The sequence below is a fragment of the Ochotona princeps genome, chromosome 15, assembly GCF_030435755.1.
Source record: "Ochotona princeps isolate mOchPri1 chromosome 15, mOchPri1.hap1, whole genome shotgun sequence".
NCBI lineage: Eukaryota > Metazoa > Chordata > Mammalia > Lagomorpha > Ochotonidae > Ochotona > Ochotona princeps.
Genome location: NC_080846.1, coordinates 54221405 through 54246470, shown reverse-complemented (window position 1 = coordinate 54246470; position 25066 = coordinate 54221405). Strand labels below are relative to the sequence as shown.

The 25066-nt window shown below is 46.5% G+C and overlaps 1 protein-coding gene across 2 annotated transcripts in view; it reads left to right on the top strand.

Moving 5' to 3' along the window:
- Nucleotides 1-25066, top strand: part of SPATS2 (spermatogenesis associated serine rich 2) — a 157849-nt gene that overhangs the window by 27869 nt on the left and 104914 nt on the right. The window lies entirely within an intron of this gene.

The following is a 25066-nucleotide window of genomic DNA, read 5'->3' as shown; positions in this document are numbered from 1 at the left end:
TGTATATCTGACTTTCCAATAATTAATAAATAAATATTTAATAAAAAATTCCATTAGTTGGGCCTGGAAGGATGACTCAATGGCTAAATCCTCACCTTGCAAGCACTGTGATCCCATATGTGTCCCGGTCCATGTCCCGGCTGCACCACTTCCCATCCAGCTCCCTGCTTGTGGCCTGGGAAAGAAGTTGAGGACAGCCCACGGCCTTGGAATCCTGTACCCATGTGGGAGACCTGGAGGAGGCTCCTGGTTTCTGACTTCAGATTGGCTCAGCTGGGGCCATTGCAGTGACTTGAGGAGCAAAGCAGAGGATGGAAGATCTTTATCTCTGTCTCTCTTTCTCTCTGCAAACCTAGTCTTTCTTTGCAGCTGCCTTTTGTAGCTCCGCAGCCTCGCTGTGGAGCATGGTCTCACTCTGCTGATTTCCTCCGGGACGTTTTGTTCCTCTCTGTGTGTGTTTTATCTTTAAACTCTGAAATTAAGTTTTAGGTTTCTCAGGTTGTTGCGATCCCTGTGCACAGTTTCTCATTTGCTTATGACAGAGTGTCAGTGCGTGTGAATTTGGACTCCATGCCTGGGAGTCGGCGTCTGCTGGTTACGGTTTTCTATCCAGAGGCCATGGTACAAAATTGTGCTTCTCTGGTTTTCTCCTTCCATCCTCTTCTTGTATTCCTTTATTTTTTCTCTCTTACAAAAAAAAGTTTTATTTATTGTAACTAGAGAGAGAGCAGGAGAGACGCAGAATCTACTGTCCGCTGATTGACTCCCCAGATGGCTGCACGTCACAGCTGAGCCGGTCTGAATCCAGGAACCAGGGCCTTCCAGGTCTGCCATGTGGGTGCAGGGGCCCAAGGAACTGGATCATCCTCAGCTGCCTTCCAATGGAAGTGGAACAGCAGGGATTTGAACTGGTGCCCATTTGGGATGCTGACTACACAGGTGAGGACCAACATGCTATGCCCCAGCTAATGTACGTTTATACTCAGCTCCACTTTGTTCTGGACTGGGTGCAGGACGTGAGGTTGTGACCCGAATTTCTTTGTTCTTCCTGACATTGGAGCATCTTCTGGTTCAGATACTCTGGGAGTGTGTATCGTCTGGTGTCAGCTCTGGGCTGCTGTAATAACATTTTCAATGGGCTCCCAGAGTTTCTGTGTATGGCATGTACCCCTTGTAGCACAGCATGGTGATGGTTTTTCTGGTTTACATTTAGTGCCTGTGTTGCCAGTTTAGGCTGGCACCATCCTTCCTCTCTGATTGTTTTGGTCTTTCATTTCCCACATGCCTGTGCTGGTACTCTCCTTAGCACTTACTGTTCTTTCTGCTCCCTTGTTATCACCTTCTCGTCTGTGGAATGTTATCTCCACTGTTGCTTTCTGAGTTTTTCTTCTCACTTGGTTTCAAACTTCTCTGTTCCTGTGCGTTTTATAGTGTTCTGAAGTTTAATGTCATTGCAGTTTGTCACTAGTTGATTTGTAAACTGTTTGGGATGGATGGTGACTTTGTTTTGTTAAAGTTTATACAAATAACTGCTATAGAGAAATATTTGGAGGCAATTGTGGTGGCTGAACAGGCTAGTCCTTCACCTGAAAGTGGTGGCATCTCATATGGTTGCTGGTTCATGCCCTAAGTGTTCCACTTTCAGCCTAGCACCCTACTTTTGGCTTGGGATAACAGTAGAGGATGGCCTAGATCCTTGGGACCCTGAATCCATGTGGGAGACCTGGAAGAAGCCCCTGGCTCTTGGCTTCAGACCAGCTCAGCTCTCACATTGCAGTTATCTGATTCCTGGATCCTGGCTTCATATGAGCTCAGCTGTGGTCACTGTGACTGGGGAGCAAACTGGTAGATAAAAGATATTTCTGCTTCTCATCCTTTCTATAAATCTTCCTTTTAAATATAAAGTAAGTAAATATTAAAAAAAGAAGTGTTTGTTGATGGGTGGACATTTGACACAGCAGTTAAGATACCGTTACATACCTGTATCTCATTGGAGTGCCTGAGTTTGAGTCTTGGCTCCGCTCTGGTTGCACTTTGATTCTAGTCTGTTGCTAACGTGTACCCTAGGATATGATGAGGATAGCTCTGATCCTTATCACACATGGTAAGTCTGTTTGAATTCTGAGCTCCTGGCTTTGGCCTTTTCCAGTACCAGCTGTTGGAGCATTTGGGGAGTAAACCAACCAGTAGATGGTAGATCTCTGTCTCTCTTTGTATCTCTGCTTTTCAAACAAAAAAGTAAAAATGATTTTGTTGTGGTGGTGTTGTTGGACGTACATATTTGGCCTGTCAAGATGCTTGTATCCCATATTGGAGTGCTTGCGTTCAACTCCTGGCACCCTCCTGCCGATACAGACCCTGGAAGGCCTGGGTAATGGTTCGGGGACCAGAGGTTGGAACTTCTGCCTTCCGAGTTTGATCCCTGCCCTCAAGGGCACTTAAGGAATGAAGTAGTGGATGTGAGCTCTGTCTTTTAAATAATAAATTAATTAAAATTAGGGCCCAGCGGCGTGGCCTAGCAGCTAAAGTCCTCACCTTGAACGCACCGGGATCCCGTATGGGCGCCGGTTCTAATCCTGGCAGTTCCACTTCCCATCCAGCTCCCTGCTTGTGGCCTGGGAAAGCAGTCGAGGATGGGCCAAAGCCTTGGGACCCTGTACCTGTATGGGAGACCTAGAAAGAAGTTCCTGGTTCCCGGCTTCAGATTGGCGCGCACCGGCCGTTGTGCTCACTTGGAGAGTGAATCATTGGACAGAAGATCTCCCTCTCTGTCTCTCCTCCTCTCTGTATATCTGACTTTGTAATAAAAATAAATAAATCTTTAAAAAAAAAAATAATAAATTGATTAAAATTAAACAAAGTTTTAAAAATTAGTGAATGCATGTGTTGAGCGGTTTGGCTCATTTGGCCTAAACAATGAGAGCAGAGGAGTTCTCTGTTGTGTTTCCTAGGGTGTATGTCCAGGTGCCTGGCTCACGTCTAACACATTAGAGGCGTTTCACAAATACTTGTTGGTTGCCTGGCCGACTAATAATGAGGCCGGTAGTTTTATTGATTTATTTTAAACAGCTTATTTATTTACACGTACTTGAAAAGTTGAGAGAGAAAGGGAGAAGGAGGTTATCTATCCACTGGCCTGTTTCCTAGATGCCTGCAGCAGCTAGGGCGGAGTCAGGCCGTCCTGGGAGCCCTCAGCTCCACCTGGGCTCCCACATGGGCAGCAGGGGATCAAGCGCTTGACGTACCGACTGTTGCCTCCCATGCATGTTAGCAGGGAGCTGGGTCAGAAGTTAAACAGCCGCATCTGGAGCCAGCGCTCTGATACAGGCTGCAGGGTTTGCCACAGTGCCTGCCCTGAGATAAGTAGTTTTAAATGAGGGTGGAGGCCAGATAAAGGTGAGTTCATAGAGAATTCTGACAATGCTGAGGAGCGTGCTGAAATATTGGAGGTTTTAAGTTGGAGAGTGACATGCACACTTTGGTAATGTTGTAGAGCTGGTGGGACTATTACAGAGCTATTGCTGTAATCCAAGGGAAAAAAAGTCCTAGTATAAGATAGTTGGAATACAAAAGACAAATCCATGAGAATTTAGAAATAGATTAGAAGAGCTTGGTTGGAGAAGGGGGTAGGGAGAGGAGTACTACAACACCTATAGGGTTTCCTGTTGGGAAAATTGAGCGTTGCCTCCACAGCAGTAGGCTGTAGGAAGCAGACCAGGCTTGGCAGCAGATTGAGTATGTTAACTTTTTTTTTTTAAAGATTTATTTATTTTTATTGCAAAGTCAGATATACAGAGAGGAGGAGAGATAGAGAGGAGGATCTTCCGTCTGATGATTCACTCCCCAAGTGAGTACAATGGCCGGTTCTGTGCCGATCCGAAGCAGGGAACCAGGAACCTCTTCCAGGTCTCCCACGCGGGTGCAGAGTCCCAAAGCATTGGGCCGTCCTCCACTGCTTTCCCAGGCCACAAGCAGGGAGCTGGATGGGAAGTGGAGCTGCCGGGATTAGAACCGGCGCCCATATGGGATCCCGGAGCATTCAAGGTGAGGACTTTAGTCCGCTAGGCCACCGTGCCAGGCCCGGGTATGTTAACTTTTTAAACATGGGAGAGCTGGATGTTTGTTTTTTTTTTTTAATGTCTTTTTTTTTGTTGTTGTTCAGGCTTAGATGAATACATTTTTTTTTTTCATTTTATGATACAGTTTCATAGGCTCTGGGATTCCCCCAACCCCTTTCCATGCCCTGCCCCCCATGTTGAATTTCTGTACATTGTTGCAGTAATACAGTTCAAATCTAGACATGATTCCTTCTTTGCGGGCATGTACCATGCATAGAGTTCAGCATCTTATTGTCCAGATAAATTCAACAGTTTCCTTGGGAGAGCATCCCTGGTCTGAAAGTAGAGTTGGCAGAATAGCATCCCCTCCAATGAAAAGCCACAGCATAACATCAGCAACAATTTACAACATCATGGAGTTAATTAGCATGGTATTGAGTGACCAATATGTTAGGAAATGTAAGTTCTTAACCACATCCTGTGACTACTTCATTGACATTTCAATTTTAGTTTATACACAACCGGGTGCAATCCACTTTAAAATGGCTATAGGGTACTATTCAGCTGTCTCATGTCTATTTTCATTTTTATATTTAGCATCTTATAGTGTTCAAGCATGATTTGTACTGAACTTGGCAAATTTTAGGATAGTCCAAACAGGCTTATAACTCTAACAAGGCATATGTTAACACTTGAGGCACAGAACAGTTTTAGGAGGGGTGAGCAGAGAAATCTTCGATACCTTAGTGAGGAGTAGCTAATCTTAGTGTCCTGCCTGCAGTGCCAGCATCCCATGGGGGCACTGCTTTGTGTTCCAGCTGCTCTACTTCCTGTCCAGAGCTCTTCTAATGGCCTGGATAAAGCAGTGGAGGATGGCTTAAGTGCTTTGGCTCCTGCCACCCCTCGGGGCAATTCGGAGGAGGAACCAAAAAAAGTAGAGAGAGGAACAAAGAAATCTTAGATCTGCTGATTCACTCTCTTTTTTTTAAATTTTTAATTTATTATTTATTCTATTATCATTAATTATAATTAGGATTTTTCTGTAAAAGTCCTAAGTATAAATTACCTAAATTTTTTCAATAAAATACAGACTGGGCCAAGCATGGTAGCCTTGCAGCTAAAGTCCTCATCTTGTACACTCCAGGATCCCATATGGATGCCGGTTCTAATTGCGGCAGCCCTGCTTCCCATCCAGCTCCCTGCTTGTGGCCTTGGAAAGCAGTGGAGGGCAGCTCAAATCCTTGGGACCACACCTGTGTGGGAGACCCACAAGAAGCTCCTGGCTCCTGACTTTGGACTAGCTCAGCTCCAGCCATTGTGGCCACTCGGGAAGTGAGATATCAGATGGAAGATCTTCCTCTCTGTGTCTCCTCCTTTGTATATCTGCCTTTCCAATAAAGATCAATAAAAGTAAAAAAAAAAAAGAGATACAGACTGGTTGAATGGGTTGAAATATAAGATCCATCTACTTGTACCCTACAAGAAACACATGTCATCAACAAAGATACACATGGACTAAAAGTGAAAGGATCAAAAAGATATTTCACACCATCTGAAAGACAAAAATTAATAGGTATAGCCATCCTAATGCCAGATAAAATAGATTTCAATATAAAAACTATTAAAAGAGATGAAGAAGGACATTACCTAATGATTAAGGGATCAATATGAGAAGATGTGAGCAGAGTAAAAGCATATGACAGGTCAGCTGACTATTTAAAACAAGTGTTAATGGCTCTAAAAGGAAACATGCTCCAATCAATAATAGAAAATTTAAACATCCCACTTTCACCAAGGTACAAATTAAATTTAAAAAATCAAGAAAGAAACACCAGAGCTAATCTACACTATGGACTAAATGCAGCTAATTGATGTCCACAGAACATTTCCTTTTTAAAAAATTTTGTATAATTGATTCATGTTTACTGGAAAGACAGATTCTATAGAGAGAAGAGACAGAGAGATCTTCCCTCTGCTGGTCACTCCCCAAATGGCCACAATGGCCAGAGCTCAGCCGATCCGAAGCCAGGACCCATGGGTCCCTTCTGGGTCTCCCACATAGGTGTAAGGCTTTGAGCCATCCTCCACTACTTTTCCATGCCACAAGCAGGGGATTGGATGGAAGGTGTAACAGCTGGAACACAAACTGCTGCCCATATGAGAGCCCAGTGCTTGAAGTGGGAGCATTAGCCAATTGAGTCATCATTCCAGCCTCTATCCACAGAACATTTCATCCTACAGTTGCAGAACACAAATTCTTTTCATCAGTGCATGGAACTTAACTCTAAAATACTCAATTTTCTAGTCCATAACAGAAACTTCAGCAAATTCAAGACAAGTGAAATCATAGCATGTACCTTTCCTGACCACAATGATATGAAGCTAGAAATAAATTAAGAAACTCCTGAAATCATGAAAATATATGGAGATGGAATATAACACTATTGAATGAATAATAGGTTATGATGGCTTCACAGCTCAATTCTATACTTTTTTTTCTGTCTATTTTTTTTATTAATTACATTGCATTATTTGACACAGTTTCATAGGCACTGGGATTCCCCCCACCCCTCCCCACACCCTCCCCCCATGGTGGACTCCTCCACCCTGCTGCACAACCACAGTTCAAATTCAGCCGAGATTCTTTCATTGCAAGCATATACCAAGCATAGAGTTCAGCATCTTATTGTCCAGATAAGTTCATTGGCTTGTTGGGGAGACCATCTCTGGTCTGAAGATAGAGCCGGCAGAGTATCATCCCCTCCAATGAAAAGCCCCAAAGATTCACTCTTGAAATACCTACAGCTGGCTTGGCCTGGTCAAAGGCAGAAGCCTGGAGCTCCATCTGGGTCTCCCAGGTGAGTGGCAGGGGCCCAAGTACTTGGGCCATTTGTGGTGCAGTAGGCAGGAAACTAGTTTGGAAGGAGAACTAGACTTGAACCAGGTATTCTGAAAGGGGGCATACATTTCTCAAGTGGCAACTTAACTTCTGGGCCAAAAGCCTGCCTCTTGGATTACTCTTGTGTCAGTAGTCATAGCTGCTTTTTTCTGTTTTATATTTGCTGCTGCTTTTGTTCATTCAGAAAATACAAATATAACCTATTCAAATGTGTATAGTTAGTGGTGGGAATACACCTGGATAGAATGTGATGTTCTTGTTCTGAAGGATTGTATAACCTAGTTGGAGACAGCAGACAATATACTGGAGAAGTCATAACTTAAAAGAACATTAACTGGGCCCGGCGGCATGGCCTAGCGGCTAAAGTCCTCGGCTTGAAAGCCCCGGGATCCCATATGGGCGCCGGTTCTAATCCCGGCGGCTCCACTTCCCATCCAGCTCCCTGCTTGTGGCCTGGGAAAGCGGTCGAGGATGGCCCAATGCATTGGGACCCTGCACCCGCGTGGGAGACCCGGAGGAGGTTCCTGGTTCCCGGCTTCGGATCGGCGCGCATCGGCCCGTTGCGGCTCACTTGGGGAGTGAAACATCGGACGGAAGATCTTCCTCTCTGTCTCTCCTCCTCTATGTATATCTGGCTGTAATAAAATGAATAAAAAAAATCTTTAAAAAAAAAAAAAAAAAAAAAAGAACATTAACTGGATAGCATAGCAGTTAAAGTCCTCGCCTTGAACGTGTCAAGATCCCATATGGGCGCCAGTTCTACTCCTAGTGACCCCACTTCCCATCCAGCTCCCTGCCTGTGGCCTGGGAAAACAGTCGAGAATGGCCCAAAGCCTTGGGACCTGCGTGGAAGACCCGGAGGAAGCTCCTGGCTCCTGACTTCAGATTGGCTCAGCTCCAGCCGTTGCGGCTACTTGGGGAGTGAACCATCAGATGGAAGATCTTCCTCTGTCTCTCTTTCACTCTGTATATCTGCCTTTCCAATAAAAATAAATGAATGTGTAAAAAAAAAACAAAACCCAAGAACATTAACTCCAAACTTAGATCCCATGGCCTGGTCTCTTGAGTGTGTAGTAGACTTGGTGTTTCTCCAAGCCTGTTTGCACAAGTCTTCCCATCTCAGCAATACACTTCTGTGAATCTGGGCCTAAAATGCTCTACTGCCTTGCTGGCTTTTCTCCCTATAATATACTGAATTAAATTCAATTTCAGTAACATACTGAATTTAATCACTGTCTGCTCCTATTGCCAATATTCCCACTGGCCTTTTCTCTTACCTGGATTTAAAAAATACATTTATTTGAAAGGCTGAGTGGCAGAGCAATGGCAAGACAGAGATCTTCCATCTGTTAGTTCACTCCCACTTGGCCGTGATTGCCAGGGGGGCCAAGCAAAAGGCAAGGAAGCGGGTAACTCCATCCAGGTCTCCTATGGGGCCTGTCTTTTGCTGCTTTCACATTAGCAGTAAGTTGAATCAGAAGTGGAGCAGCAGTAGAGTGGGCCTGGTGCTGTGGCCTAGTGTCTAATGTCCTAGCCTAGCATGTGCTGGGATCCCATATGGGCCTTGGTTCTTTTTTTTTTTTTTTTTTTTAATGATCTTTACATAGTTGGTTAGGGCTAAAAGGGTCAAGGGCTACAGGAAAGTGGGTAAGACCATTGTTTACACACTTTCTTTTTTCCTTCCTGTATCTGGGGGGAAGGGAAAGACAAAGGGAGAAGGTCCCCGATGTGGGGCATGCTCTGAGGGCACTGCTCAAGAGGTTTTGATAGTTCAGTTCTTCTGAACTGCTGCCAATAATGATTACATGGTTGTTCAGGGTGAGAATGATCAAGGGTTAGGGGAAATTGGGTGAACTCATTGCTTTCAAATTTGCTGTTTCTTGTTGTTTGTGGGGGAAGGGGAGAGACAAAGGGGGAAACCACTCATGACTTTCTACACGTCCCAGCACCCAGGGATGAGGAACCGTCACCTCATGTCAACCCAGAGTCTCCATGTGTGCATATTCCGAGGGTTCTGTCCAAGTTGCTTGGATAGTTCTGAAATGATTCCAGTTTCACCAGTCCAAGAATGATGTCATCCTCCCAGTGTCCACTGACTCTATTCAACCGGGATGTTTTTTTGCTGTCATTGTTTGGGGTAGTTGTCTAGTTAGTTCTGTTCTGCTACAGCACCAAATGAGCTGCCATATTCTCCTTTTACAACAAGGATCTGTGTCCACTGCTCCACCTTTTTCATTAAGTAGGGCACGTTTTTGCAGATGAGTCCTAGTACCTGGGCCAGGTGTCCCAAGCATTGCTGGATCCCCCATCCCTGGGACTCACAAATCTGGCACCCATGTAGCATGTGGGCCCTGGGACCCAGGCCAGGAGACCCAAGCCCTGCCATATCCCCTACTCCTGGGGTTCATGAAACCAGCACCCACCCAGAAGTCAGGCCCCAGGATCTGGGCCAAGTGACCCACACCCCACCAGTTCCCCTGTCTCTGGGGCTCAGGAACCCATCCCCCACCACACAGGTGGGCCTCATGTCCTGAGCCAAGCTACTCGAGCCCTGTCAGATCCCCCGTCCCTGAGACTCACATACCTGGCCCCCGCTGGGCCCAGGCTGGCATGACTCGCCTCACCTCAGCGTCTGCAATCTTTTTGCACAGCCTGGCCTAGTCTAGTCTGCACCCTAATCCAGCTGCTGTTGGTGGGTGCTGCAGTCTATCCTAGTCCAGCCTGGTAGCTGTCCCAGTCCTAATGTGAACTGACTGGTGTTGCAGCCCGATCTGGCTCCTCCTATCGCTGCCCTGGTTCTCAGATCTGCCAGTGGATGTTATGTGCCGTCCCAGACTGGTCTGACCCACATGTATGCTAGCTGGAACTGTAACCTGGCATGGTCTGGGCTGCTCCTTGCCTTGCTTCTTGCGCTCACCTGCAGGGTCTGCGTCCCAAGGAAGGAGTTTCCTAAGCTCCTCTATCGAGTCTCCTCCCAGTGACAGTTCTCACACAACAGTGGGTCGTTGGCCCAGGTTGACTTTGTCCAGCTCCTGTGCTGACAAGAACAGTGGCCTTGCTCAGCTGGCCACACTCACTGTGGTTCTTGTTGTTGGGTATTCTAGCCCAGTGCTACCTGATCTGTGCCCAGACACAGCTTTTACATAGTTCAGCAGGAGTCAAGACCTGTTTTTGCCTGTTCTACACCCAGCCTGGCTCTCACATGTACCAGTAGAGGCTGGAGTCAAGTTCAATCTGTTGCTCCACTGTCCCAGTGCACACCTACGCCAATGTAGCCATGTACAGCCACGCCTGCTGCCCTTAGTCTGACTATCATTCTCACCAGTGAAAACCCCAGCCCAGCTGGGGCTCCCCCTTAGCTCCCCTGCAAGGCCTGACTCCATCTGCAGTTCTTGGGGGAGCCAGCAGAGATTGCAGTTCCCCAGGGGTGAGCCCACATTGCCCCCACAGATTCTGCTATCAGACCCACTTCTCTCTTGTTCTCCCTTCCAAACCACCTTGGTGTCGGTCCCTGTTATACATATACATGTCATGGACTTATCAATGGAAGTCCCTCAACTATAATTCCTAACCTGGGCTTAAAAACCACAGGTCATCTCCCACTGCCACCTGTGTGATCCCATCATCCCCTATAATTCAAGACCCTCTAACTGAGGGTATGGGTGCCGGTTCTAATCCCAGCGGCCCTGCTTCCCATCCAGCTCCCTGCTTGTGGCCTGGGAAAGCAGTCGAGGACGATCCAAAGCCTTGGGACCCTGTACCCATGTGGGAGACTTGGAAGAGGCTCCTGCCTTCAGATCTGGTCAGCTCTGGGTATTGCGGCCACTTGGGGAGTGAATTAGCAGATGAAAGATCTTCCTTTCTGTCTTTCTCTCTGTATATCTGACTTTCCAATAAAAATAAATAAATCTTAACAACAACAACAGAAAGAAGTGGAGCAGCCAGGACTCCTGTCAGCCTCCAGTATGGCAGACTGATACTGCGTGTGGTGGTGGAACTGATATTGCAAGGTGGTGTTACAACCTTGGCCCCTCCTTCCTGAATTACTGCATTGGGCTCCTGACTGCTTTTTCTGCTTCAGCCTTTGTCTTTGTGGAGTCTCAGCAGATAATCCAGAATTGTCCTGTTAAAAGCCAAATCAGGTTATCACTCCTTTGTTCAGTACTTTCTAGTAGGGATCTTGCATTGTGGCATGGTGGCTAAGGCCATCGTCTTGAGCCAGCATCCCATACGGGCCCCTGTTCATGCTGGCTGCTCCACTTCCAATCTAGCTCCCTGTTGACGGCCTGGGAAAAGCAGTGGAAAATGGCCCAACTGTTTGGGCCCCCTGCTACCCACACGGGAGATCCAGAAAGTTCTAGGTACCTGGGTTCAGCCCCACCCAGTCCTGGCTATTAACCGATGTTTGGGAAGTGAACCAGTGGGTGGAAGAGCTCTGTCTCTCTGTAACTCTGACTTTCAACTGGATAAATCATAATCATAAAAAACTAGACTTCCAGTGGCTTTCTGCTTTAGAGTAAAAACTGAAGTTGTACTGTTGGTCTAAGGTGTGGCTTCAGTTTACCCCTTTAGTGTAGTTTACTGTGACTCTTTTCCGCTCCTCATTTCCCTCCAGCCACAGGGACATTCTTGCTGTCCCTCGAAGGTGCCAGGTGGTTCTTTCTCAAGAGCCTTGATACCTTCTGTAAAAAGTTGTTGAAGTGCTTTCCTTCCTTCAAGTGTCAGATTCAAGTGTCACCGTTTCAGTGAGGTCCTGCTTTCTTTTCTCATTTTCTTCTGCTTTCTTCTTCCCCTTAGCACTGTCAACATTTGATAGGTGGGGTGTGTGTGTGTGTGTGTGTGTGTGTTACTTTCAGTTAAATTTTATTTCATTATTGTGGTTGGTACACAGTTCTTTGTTTACAGTCATTTGTGCCACTCCCTCCAGTGAGTTCCAGATCTGGGCTCTTATGTTAGACTTCCACCATGGTCTCTGTAGCCCCAGCTCCTGGCTCAGCACTCTGTCTCCTGTGATCCTGTGCTGTTGCTGCACCGTTGTCTGTACAATGTGTCTCCAATTCCAGTTCACACAGTTCCCGGGATTAGGGAGACACCAGGCATCTTAAATAGCTGGATTGCTGGCTGTGCTGATCTTGCTGGAACATCCTGGCTGTTATGTCTGAGGGCTACCTGAACCTATTTTGACCCATAGGATGGCAAATTTGGTCCTGTTTTTGCAGTGGGACCAGTGCAATGCACTGAGCTGGAAGCGAGCTCACTCCTAGCACAAGTATATATGTGGCTCACTGTTGTCCTTGCAGTCTCATAGCCTTTGCCGCACAGTATAAAATGGTGCTTGATGTGCCACTTGTGAAGTTCTGGATCTGCTGGCTATTTTGGGTGGAACCTGCAGGATGCCACGTTGGTGCAATACACTGAGCCAGAAATGAGTTCTCATCAAGCTTAGTGCATGAGCAGTCTTCTTCCGTAGCTTTTGCCTCCCCACACAAAATGGTACCCAATGTGGCTCTGGTGGGAGGGTCTGGGCTGTGAAATCTACCCTGTCCACACACTGCCTCTTTGGAGTCTACTGCTCAATCTTTGTTGCTGGTCAAATCAAACAAATCAGCAGGACGGTCAGTTCTTTACCTAGGTTCTCCTGCTGAGCTCCCAATGAATTCCCTTTCCCACCTGGCTGCTGGTGGAGCTCCATCTGCTGGAGTTCAGATCGCTGCTGACTGCCACTGCGGTATCTGGTCATTGCAACACTACACTGTTGTCTCCGCTGCTTTCCTGTGTCCATCGGTCTCCAGATGCCCCTCTGCTGTTGACTTGTCCTCTCCTATTTTCTGGAATGTGCCTTCTCTGCCTCACCCTGGCTAATGATTCTCCATCTGTTTAAACATGTCCTTGCTCCATTCCGCCATCTTGATTCTCTTAACTTTTTTTCAAGGAAGATTACTATATTTGGTTTTTTTCCTCTTAGTATTTGCTAAAAAAAAAAACAAACAAACCCTCTAACATTAGCTATTCTAGGATAAGTGAAATAAGGTTAATTAAACTGATGCTAAATAATTTAGGATGTTTTAGTTATTTGGTGACTTGGCTGACAAAGGCTTCATTTTCCTCAGTGTTGGAGGTGCTCCTACGATGGAGAAAGTAATTAGTCCTTCAGCTAAAAGTTACCTTGACCTCAGGCCTTCCAGAGTATGCTCTGCCAGTTCTGCTGGGGCCAGTTAGTTTTTGGCTCAGGTGTTCTAGTTTCCCTAAAGAAGTTGAACTGAGCTGTTTATAATCTGTGAAAATCAGATTTATTTTTTTCTTTGAACAGCTCTGGAGCATTACATTCTTTCTGAGTGATCTCAAGTACATTGATTTATATATCATCAAGGTCTAAGTTACCTGAACTTAGAGCCTTGACAAAAGGGGAACTATGAAGCAGTAGTTATTGTGTGTTAATTATAATTATTTTAGTTCTGTAATCATAGCCATACTTTTAAAAAATTTTGCTTTTATTTGAAAGACGGAATTACAGAGAAGAGAGACAGAGAGGTCTTCCATTTGCTGGTTCACTCCCCAAATGACCACAACAGCTGGAGCTGAGCCAATTTGAAGGCAGGAGCCAGGAGCCTTCTCTGTGTCTCTCACAAGAGCTACGTGGTCACAAGGCTTTGGGTCATCCTCCATTACCTCTCTAGGCCACAAGCAGGGAGCTGGAAGGAAAGTGGAGCAGCTAGGACACAATACAGCACCCATAAGGGATGCTGGCCCTTGTAGATGTTGAACCATCATGCCTGCACTTCTCTCTCTCCCCCTCCCTCCCTCTCTTCCTCTCCTCTCTCTCTCTCAATATCTAGTTATCTTTCAAAGACTGATTTTACAGAGAGAGGGAGAGAGAGAGATAGGTCTTCCATTTGCTCGTTCACTCCCCAAATGGCTGCAACAGCCAGAGCTAAGCTGATTTGAAGCTGGGAGCCAGAGGCTTCTTCGAGGTCTCCTGTGTAAGTTCAGGGTCTTAAGGACGTGGATTGTTTCCAGTGTTTTCTCAGTCCATAAGTAGGGAGCTGGATCAGAAGTGGAGCAATGGGACACAAATTAGTGTCCATAGGGGATGCTGGCACCGTAGGGAGGAGGATTAGCCTGCTGCGTCCGTGTACTGGCCCCACATACCCACGCTTTAACACTACAGGCAATTTCTAAAAAAGACTTATTTATTTTATTTTTATTGCAAAGTCAGGTGTACAAAGAGGAGGAGAAACAGAGGAAGATCTTCTGTCCACTCGTTCGTTCCCCAAATGACTGCAATGGCTGGAGCTGAGCCAATCCAAAGCCAGGAGCCAGGAGCTCTTCTGGGTCTCCCACACAAGTGCGGAGTCCCAAGGCTTTGGGCCGTCCTCTGCTGTTTTCCCAGGCCACAAGCGGGGAGCTGGATGGGAAGTGGAGCCACCAGGATTAGAACCTACACCCATATGGGATCTTGGCTCGTGCAAGGTGAGGACTTTAGCCTCTAGGCTATTGTGCCAGGCTCGAGGTTTATTTATTTTTATTGGAAAGACAGATTTACAGAGAGAAGGAGATACAGAGTTAAAGATCCTCCCTGCTGGTTCACTCCCCAAGTGGCTGCAATTGCTAGAGCCGGACTAGGCGAACACAGGAAGCCTGGGACTCCATCTGAATCTCCCATGTGAATGACAGGGGCTCAAACACTGAATTCATTTTCCTCAGGAGCTAGATCCAAGTGGGATGACAGCTTACCGTGCTGTACCCCAATGCTGGCCCTCCTAAATAGCTCTCAAGTGTGCAGTAGGAGTAAGCTGACTGGCCTCTGTGCTAAGATTTGTTTTTATGTTTTTAAAGGATTGGGAGAAAGAATTTGTCACGGAAAGCATATATGGCTTCCACATCTAAAATACCAATCAGGTAATATTTATCTGGTCCTTTGCATAAAATATCAACTTTTGGTCTGTGTTTTAGTGACACTGCTTTGGATTTGATCTTTGCCCAGAGGAAAACATGATTTTCATTTTTTTCTGAAGCCGTTCTCCACTGGCTCACTCCCCAGATGCCTGAGGCAAGCCAAAGCCAGGAGCCAGGAGCTTCATCCTGGTCTCCCACAGGGGTGTTCGGGACCAAGCACTTCAACTTCTTCTGTTGCTTTCCTGTGCATTAGTGGGGAGCTGTATCAGGAACAGGACAGCTGGAATGCTGATGTGGGTGCCAGCATCCTAAGCACTGTGCCACAATGAGGGTGGGCCTACCTGCCAACCTGCCAGCCTTGATAGGATTTAGCTTGACCATTTCATATGTAGGTTTTCTTGTTTGTATGGTATGATTTATTTAGTTATTTTTTAAAGATTAGTTTATTTGGGCCCGGCATGATGGCTCAATGACTAAATCCTCACCTTGCAAACACTGGAATCCCTTATGGGCGCCAGTTTTTATCTTGACTGCTTGGCTTCCCTTCCAGCTCCCTGTTATGGCCTGGAAAAGTAACGGAAGATGGCTCAAAGCCTTGGGACCCTGCACCCATGTGGGAGACCAAAGGAAACTCCTGGTTTTGGTTTGACTCAGCTCTGGCCATTATGGTCATTTTGGGAGTGAACCAGCAGATGGAGGCCCTTTCTGCCTCTCCTCTCCGTAAATTTACCTGACTTTCCAATAAAAACAAATAAATCCTTTTTTTAAAACAAGGTTTATTTAGTTGAAAGCAGAGGCACAGTGAGTGGAGACAGAGAACTCTTGCATGCACTGATTCACTGCCTAAACGTCCACAGTGCCTGGGAGTGGGCCAGGCTGAAGCCAGGAGTCCTCTTGGCCTCCTGTGTGGGTGTCAGGTGTCTGGGGACTTGGGCATCTTCCCCTGTTTTCCTAGGTGTGTTAACAGGGAGCTAGATTAGCAGTGGAGCAGCCAGGACATGAACCAGTGCCTGTAAGGAATGCCAGTGCTGTAGCTAGAGGCTTTGCCCAGTACTTCACAATGCCAGCCCTGGGCATTTCTTAATTTGACAAGTGTTTGCTGTATGGGAAGACTGAGAAAAACGTTTCTCAGGACTTCTTTGATAAGTTACCAGAAACACAAAGCCAAAATAAACAAATGGAACCGCATGGAAATAAGAAGCGTCTGCACAGCAAAAGAAGTGATCAACAAAGTGAAGAAGCAACTAACGGAATGGGTGGGAGAAAAATCTTTGTACACTGCACAACTGATGGGTGACCAATATCCAGGATTTATAGAGAGCTTCAGAAAGTCAACAGCAAAACAAAAAACCCTGTGAAGAAATAGGCAGAGGAAGTGAACATTTTTCAAAAAAAAACCAAAATCAGATGGTCAGTAGACATGAAAAAATGCTCTGGCTCCCTAGCTAATAGGGAAATACAAATGAATACTACATTGAGATCCACCTAACTCCAGTGAGGTTGGCCTACATTCAGAACTCTACTACCAACACCTGCTGGCGTGGATGTGGGGAGAAAGACACCCTCCTTCACTGCTGGTGGGAGTGCAGGCTGGTACAGCCACTGTGGCAGTCAGCATGGAGAGTGCTCAGAGAACTGAAAATTGACCTGCTGTGTATACTGGCTCTCCTGATTCTGGGAATATATATATAAAGGAAGTGAAATCTGCAATTGAGAAGGTGAACTGCAATATTGTATTTACAGCAGCACAATCTACAATAGTGAAGACATGGAAACAACCCAGATGTCCTTTGAAGGAAGTATTAATCATTAGAAAGAACGGGATTCTCCCAGTCTATACGAAATTGTAATACATAATTCAAAAATTCAAAATAAAAATATATATCAAAAAAAAAGAGGAAGAATGGGATTCTACCATTTGCAACAAAATGGTCCCAGCTAGACCGTTATGCTCAGTGAAATAAGCCAATCCAGGGCCCGGCGGCGTGGCCTAGCGGCTGAGGTCCTCACCTTGAATGCCCCGGGATCCCATATGGGCGCTGGTTCTGGTCCCGGCAGCTCCACTTCCCATCCAGCTCCCTGCTTGTGGCCTGGGAAAGCACTCGAGGACGGCCCAAAGCTTTGGGACCCTGCACCCGCGTGGGAGACCCGGAAGAGGTTCCTGGTTCCCAGCTTCGGATCGGCGCAGCAGCGGCTGTTGAGGTCACTTGGGGAGTGAAACATCGGACGGAAGATCTTTCTGTCTTTTCTCTCTGTATATCTGACTTTGTAATAAAAATAAATAAATCTTGGGCCCGGCGGCCTGGCCTAGCGGCTAAAGTCCTCGCCTTGAGCACCCCGGGATCCCATATGGGCGCCGGTTCTAATCCCGGCAGCTCCACTTCCCATTCAGCTCTCTGCTTGTGGCCTGGGAAAGCAGTCGAGGACGGCCCAAGGCTTCGGGACCCTGCACCCGCGTGGGAGACCTGGAGGAGGTTCCTGGTTCCCGGCATCGGATTGGCACGCACCGGCCCGTTGCGGCTCACTTGGGGAGTGAAATATTGGATGGAAGATCTTCCTCTCTGTCTCTCCTCCTCTCTGTATATCCAGCTTTCCAATAATAATAAATCTTTAAAAAAAAAGAAATAAGCCAATCCAAAAGGACAAATATCAGATATTCTGTCTGATATAAAGAAACTTTCATGCAAAACACAAGATTGATAGATACATAGATAAATATGTATATACGTATATTCATGTAGAGGAACTGTGTAACGGAGACTAACATACAGAGAAATGAAGTTAGAGTGCAGTATGCATCTCCACTCCTGAATAAAAGATGGACTCCCAAAGGAACTGTTAAATATATCTTGACAATAGGGTGCTGGACTTTACCATTGTCTGTACCTACATGTCATATATTCTTAAATAGGATGAAGGACATGAAACTGTTGCTGAAGGATTATAGTATTGTAATGATATAGTGTTTGAGGGGGAGAGGGGAATAGAGAGGATGGACAGGGAAGTCTCAGAGCCTATGGAACTGTAGCATGAAAAATAAAACAAACAAAAAAATTGGGCTTGGTGCAATGGCCTAGTGATTAAATCCTTGTATTGCAAGTGCTGAGATCCCATATGGGGACTGGTTGATGTTACCATCCAGCTCCTTGCTTGTGGCCTGGGAAAGCAGTAGAGGATGGTCCAAAGCCTTGGGAGCCTGCACCCACTTGGGAGACCCAGAGGAAGTTCCTGACTCCTGGCTTCGGATTGGCTCAGTAGTATTCGTTGCAGCCACTGGGGAGTGAACTAGCAGATGGAAGATTTTTTTCTCTCTCTCTCCTCTCTGTAAATCTGCCTTTCAAATAAAAATACACCTTAAAAAAATTTTTTTTGAACCTACTAATTCCTGGCCTCTTTATTTACTTGTAATTCTATTTTACAAGATTTTTTTGTGTGTGTGTGTGTTAAGAGTTAAAGCGGAGGGACAGAGAGTGAGAGGTCTTCATTCCTCCAGCTCACTCCAGCTCCCTGCTTGTGGCCTGGGAAAGCAGTCGAGGACAAGGACGGCCCAAGGCCTTGGGACCCTGCACCCGTGGTGGGAGACCTGGAAAAAGCTCCTGGCTCCTGGCTTCGGATCCGCTTAGCTCTCGCTATTATGGCTACTTGGGAAGTGAACCATCGGACGGAAGATCTTCCTCTCAGTTTCTCCTCCTCTCTATATATCTGACTTTGCAATAAAAATAAATTAAATCTTAAAAAGAGGAAAAGCAGCTCATAATACCATTTCAAAACATTGTGTGTGAGTTGTAGCTTTGTTCATGAAAGATCTATTTCATAAATGAGAATTCTTCCTTTAGTTCTGACAGTTCACTAGTGGGAAGAAATGTATGTTTTGTCCTTCCTTAAATGTGTAGATGGAAAAAATATTTTTACTAGGGAAAGAATGTGTGCATGGGTCGAGAGGAGTGTTTCTTGGGCTGATATGTGAGTTAAGCTGCCACTTGGAGCACTGGCATCCCATATTGTAGTGGTACAAGCCCTGGCTGCTCCGCTCCCAGTCCAGCTCGCTGATAATGGGCCTGGGAAGGCAGCAGACGTCCTGGAGCCCCTGCCATCCTGGCTCTCAGCCATGACTTGACCCCAGCTTGGTTATTGCAGTCATTTGGGGAAGTGAACCAGTAGATGGAAGGTCTTTCTGTCACTTTGCCTCTCAAATAAATAAGTAAATATGGGGGAGATTCTTTTTTTTTTTTTTTAGATTTATTTTATTTTTATTACAAAGTCAGATACACTGAGAGGAGGAGAGACAGAGAGGAAGTGGAGCTGCTGGGATCAGAACCAGCGGCCATATGCGATCAAGGCGAGGACCTTAGCCACTAGGCCACGCCGCCAAGCCCGGGGGAGATTCTTGAAATTAATTTATAAATTGATACAGAACTGACTTTAGGATTCCTACTATCGGACACAACTTATATTCGTGTGTGTGGCTGTGAATCCTTTACATTGCCACCAGTTACCTGTCACTTTGAGAGTTTTAAAAAATAGCTCAAAGACCTTGAAGAATACAAATCCCATAGGATTGGATAGGTAGGAAATGTGGGCATTACTCAGTGCTTACTGTCCATTGAAGATGCCTAATGGTCTTTCTGGTCTACTAAAGTCTTTCACAGTTTTTCTCTACATTGATTGAAAAGGAAAACACAGGGGCAGGTGTGTGACGCAGTCCGGAGACCTGCATCACACATTGGAATGCTTAATTCACGTTCTGGGTCTGCTGCTTATCCAGCTTCCTGCTGATGCACTTCCTGGGAAGCTGATGCGATGGCTTACATCCCTGGATGGAGTTCCGGGTTCTTGGTTTTGTCTGCTGGAGCCCTGGCTGTTGTGGGTGTTCCAGTAGTGAAGCAGGTGGGAGCTCTCTTCCTCCCTTCCCTTTCTGTCTGCCTCCCTCTCCCTGTTTCCTCATCTCCCTGCCTTTCAAATGAAAAATGAACATGAGTAAAATTTAAGCGTAAGTGATTTTTACAAGAGGTGAAATTGTTGGGTATGTATTTTAATTTTTGGCAGTATTCCAGGATCTTTCAGCTTCAAGGCCTATTTCTCTTTGTAGGTGGAATCAGTTTGGCAAAACTGAAGAAAATTGAATTGCTCTTTAAGTGAATATTTTCTGACATTTCAATCAACATTAGCTGTATTTTCAGATGAGTGTTGAATTTTGGACTGTTTATAGATACTTAAATTTCAGTTTCAAGAGATTAGATTGCAAGTGTTTAATGTTTTGTACATGTTAATTGGTAAAAACAGTGTTAGTAATTTAAATGGAGATGAAACTCTTTGGTCTTTTATTAGTTCTTATGGATATATTTTTAATTTGTTGCAACTTTAATCGACTGAATATACCATTGATTTGTCTTTGATTAATTTTTGCCTTTCACCATTCCTTTTTTTTTTTAAGATTTATTTTATTGTTATTGGAAAGTCAAAGATACAGAGAGGAGAGACAGAGGCAGATCGTCTGTCTGGTGATTAACTCCCCAAGTGGCTGCAATGGCCAGAGCTGACCTGATTGGAAGGCAGGAGCCAGGAGCCTCTTCCAGGTCTCCCATGTGGATGCAGGATCCCAAGGCATTGGGCCACCCTCCACTGCTTTCCCAGGACACAAGGTGGAAGCTGGTTGGGAAGTGGGGCCTCTGGGATTAGAACATGCACCCATATGGGATCCTGGCATATGCAAGGCGAAAACTTTAGCTGCTAGGCTGCTGCATTAGACCCTGTTCTTTCTGTTTTTCACCAGGTTTCTCTGTGTGTTGGGGGAACCTGCAGCTTGGCCTTTCTGGGCACTCTGGTGAATACCCTATTTCTTGGATTCCACTGTTGTCAGCTATCAATAGGCTCAGGAATATGCTTTGCAGTGTTTCACCACCTGTACTTGTAATAACCCTGTGCATCCTGAAACTGAGAGCGCCTTGCTGCTCAGGCTCCCACAGGCTCAGAGTGTTAGCATTCAGTTTATATCAGCTGACCCAATGAAATGAGAAAGTAAAGAACTACAGCCGAGAGCCCTCTAATATTTTTGATGGATGGGTTTAAGAAAATTTCATAAGAAACTGTCATACTCAGCTTCAGTCTAAATGAATGTTTGGGTACAACCTGTGTTTTATTTGTTTATTTATTTATTTTTGTGCAACTTGTGACTAATATCAGTTTCTGAAGGAATTTTAAACCCTTTTAGAGGAAGATTGACTCTGAAGGCATATTTATTAGCAAAAGCATCTTTGGGGCCAACACCATGGTGTAGTATGCTGATCCTCTGCCTACGCTGCCTGCATCCCATTTGGACATAGGTTTGTGTCCTTCCTGGCTACTCCGCTTCCCATCCAGCTCCCTGCTTGTGGCCTGGGGAGGCAGTAGAGGATGGGCCAAAGCCTTGGGACCCTGCACCCATGTGGGAGACCCAGAGGAGGCTCCTGGCTCCTGGCTACGGATCAGCTCAGCTCTTGGCCATTGCAGTCATCTGGGGAGTGAACCAATGACTAGAACACCTCTCTCTCTGTTTCTGTGTTCTTTCTTTCTATAACTGTCTTTCAAATAAACATCTTTCTTTAAAAATACATGTTTTCTGTCAAGGAGAAGTGGACAGTTGTTTTTCATACTTTTATTCTGGAGCCCTAGAGCATGCTCAGCCAGCTATCTTCTGTGACTGCTGTTGGGCTGGCCTGGGATAGTGGTGTGGCTCTTTGGGTTAAGTCTGGGGCCTGGTGGGGTGGCCTAGCGGTGTGGCCTAGCAGACTAAAGTCTGGGGCCTGGTGGCGTGGCCTCGCCTTGAAAGCCCCGGGATCCCATATGGGCGCCGGTTCTGATCCCGGCTGCCCCACTTCCCTTCCAGCTCCCTGCTTGTGGCCTGGGAAAGCACTTGAGGACGGCCCAATGCATTGGGACCCTGCACCCGTGTGGGAGACCCAGAAGAGGTTCCAGGTTCCCGGCTTCGGATCGGCGTGCACCGGCCCGTTGCGGCTCACTTGGGGAGTGAATCATTGGACGGAAGATCTTCCTCTCTGTCTCTCCTCTGTGTATATCTGGCTGTAATAAAATGAAGAAGTCTGGGGTAGCTCCAGTGCCTTTGGGTTCAGCTCTCCTGCTTTGCTCAGTTTACTTCTCTCCTCCCTTCTCTCCCCTTCCCTCCTTTTCTTTGTAAAGTGTTCTTACAGTACTTGTTATAGTTGATGTCTTTACTGATTCTATCTAGTAGGCACTATCAATTTGCCAAAAATCATTAGAGCAAGTTTTCTTTGATTATGGAAGTTCTCTTATCATCCTTTACTGTCAGATCTTATCTAATTCACTGTTGTTAAAGCAGGAAGTGAAAAATGATGCATACCCAGCATTTTGTCTTAAAGCCACATTTACTCACCAATATTTTTTAAAGATTTATTTATTTTTATTGCAAAGTCAGATATACAGAGAGGAGGAAAGACAGCGAGGAAGATCTTCCATGTGATGGTTCACTCCGCAAGTGAGTGCAACAGCCACCGCGCTGGGCCCTGCTCACCAATTTTTTTAATGTATTCAATTTGAGTCTGTGGTTAGAGTTCTTTATCTTTTTGGCATCAGTTATATCAGAGACTGAGAAGGAACGAAAGAGAGAGAGATCTGCTTGCTCACTCTGAGTGCTCATGATGAGTGATACCAGGTTGAAATCAGAAGCCTGGGACTCAGTCTAAGTCTGCCATGGGTGGCAGGGACCCAGTCCCTTGAGGTGTCACTCCAGAAAGAGTTGTGTGTGTCCCAAGCTGTATCTCATTTTTTATTTTGCTTTTTTTTTTCAGATGTACTTATTAATTTTACTTGAAAGGCAGATTTTGCAGAGAGAGAGAGAGAGAGAAAGAGATGGAGAGACAGAGGTCTTTCACCCATTGATTTACTCCCCAAATGGCTGTAATAGCCAGAGCTGAGCTGATCTCAAGTCAGGAGCTAGAAACCTCTTCTGGGTCTCCCGTGTGAGTGTAGGGTCCCAAGGCCTTGAGCTGTCTTCTCCTGGCTTCCCAGGCCACACACTCTGATCTGACATTGGGCATCCCAAGGGTCGTCTCAGCTGTGACACCCAATGCCCTCCTCACCTTCTTGTTCTGACTGTAGGTGTGGTGCCATTTTAGCTCTCTCCCTTACATTTCTCTATGTCGTGTTTTCATTTTCTTGCAGTTCACATTATTTTCTAATCTATTTCCTTTGTGATCTTTTCTTTGACCTCTGGTTTACTTCGAAGTATTTGTTCAGTTTCAGATATTTAGAGGATTCCCATACTTCCTTTTGTTCTTGATTTTTATTTAATTCTGTTGTATCGGAGAGCTTGTTTTCTGTTATTTTAATCCTTTTGCATTTATTATGGTTCATCATATTTCTTGACATGTTTTCTGTAATATTGGCAAAATGTTAGGCTAATCAGACAGATATTCTCTCTTGCAGTTTCTGGTACCTGAGCAGCACAAAAGCAGCCACAGAGAGTATACAGACTAGTTGGTCTGCCTGTGTGAGAATGAAATTTTATTCTAAAAACGGACAGTAGGACTTAAAATACAGCAGCAGAGAATCTCAGTGGGACTTGAAATAATACGATCTGGGTCCTCCCAGGCATGTCTGTGGGCAGCCGGGCGGCTTAACCCTGGCAGTGGGGAAGCTTGGCAGGACTTGGAATGGCATGATCTGGGGACTTGGGGGTATTGGCTTACATTTGGTCTAGGGGATGGCACTGGTTTGGGTGAGCAGGGACCTGAGAGTTCATGTCCAGGTACGAAACTACTTCTGAGGGTCTTCCATGGACAAAGGCACTGTACTTGCAGGGCTAACCACTGAACCCACCAGTGAGAGTTGGACCAGGGAATGAATGATGTGAGGCTAGTCCATGACACTCACCAGCACGTGGGTGAATCAGGTCTGGGGACAGAATCTATGGGGAGTATGAGGGCTCATCCATGTGGAACAGCAATCTTTGGCATGCACAAGATCTGTGGCTCTGAACAGGCCTGGATGGGAGGCGCCAGACTGAGCTAGACTCCAGCACCCACTGGTACTCATGAGAGCCATCGTGGACGTTGGAACAGGCTGGACTAGGTCTCGGCTCCCGCTAACCACATGAGAGCTGTGTAGGGGGGTGGACCAGGTGTGGCTGGGCTGTAACACCCAACAGTAAGAACCAGATTGGGTATGGGCTGATTGGTCAAGGACAGAGTTTCTGCCAGAACAAGAGGTGGACAAAGTCAGCCTGGGCCAAGGACCCACCAGCATGTGTATAAGATCTGCCACTGGGAGGTGACCTGATAGAGGAGCTTGAGGAACTCAGGACACAGTCAGGACACAGTCCCTGCAGGTGAACACAGCAACTAAGGCAAGGAACAGCTGAAATCAGGCCAGGCTACAATACCTGACAGCATGCATGTGGGTCAGGTCTGGGGACGGGCCAGTCTGGGCCAGTTCATAACATCCACTGGCAGATCTGAGAACCAGGACAGGGTACAGGACAGACCAAGTCAGGTCGCAACGCCAGCCAGTTCACACTGAGGCTGGGACAGGGGGCTGGCTGGGCCAGGTTGGACTAAGCCAGGCTGAAGTACCCTGTGGTTGATGCTGAGATGAGGCAAGCCATGTGGGTCTGGGGCAGTGGGTGCTGGGTCCATGAGCCACAGGAGCAGAGGTGTCTGACAGGGCCAAGGTTGCCTGGCCGGGTCCTTTGACTTGCGTGTGTGTTGGGGGCCAGGGCGGGGCATCTGGCGGGGCCTGGGTTACTTGACCCTGGTCCTTGGGTGTGCCTGTGCAGTGGGTGCTGGGTCCATGAGCCCTGGGAGTGGGATGTCTGGTGGGGCCAGGTCGCTTGGCCTGGGTTCTTAGTCCCACCTGCCCGGTGAGTGTTGGGTCTGTCAGCCCTGGGGGTGGGAGAGGGTTGTCTGGCAGGGCCTGGTCACCTGGCTCGGAACCTTGGGCCTGCCAGCAGTGTGTGTGCCAGGTCCAAGAGCCCCAGGGGTAGAGGGTCTGGCGGGACCCGGGTCGCCTGCCCTGGGCCCTTGGGCCTGCCTGCAAGAACTGGTCCTCCTCAGTAGAAAATATGGAGTAGTGGATGGCTGGCCCAGATCCACATAGAGGATATGGCAACCCGTTGGGGCCTGCAGAGGACATCTGGAACCATAGTAGAGGAGGGATAACAGAACAGATTGGACAACCACCCCAACCAGTCACAGCAGAT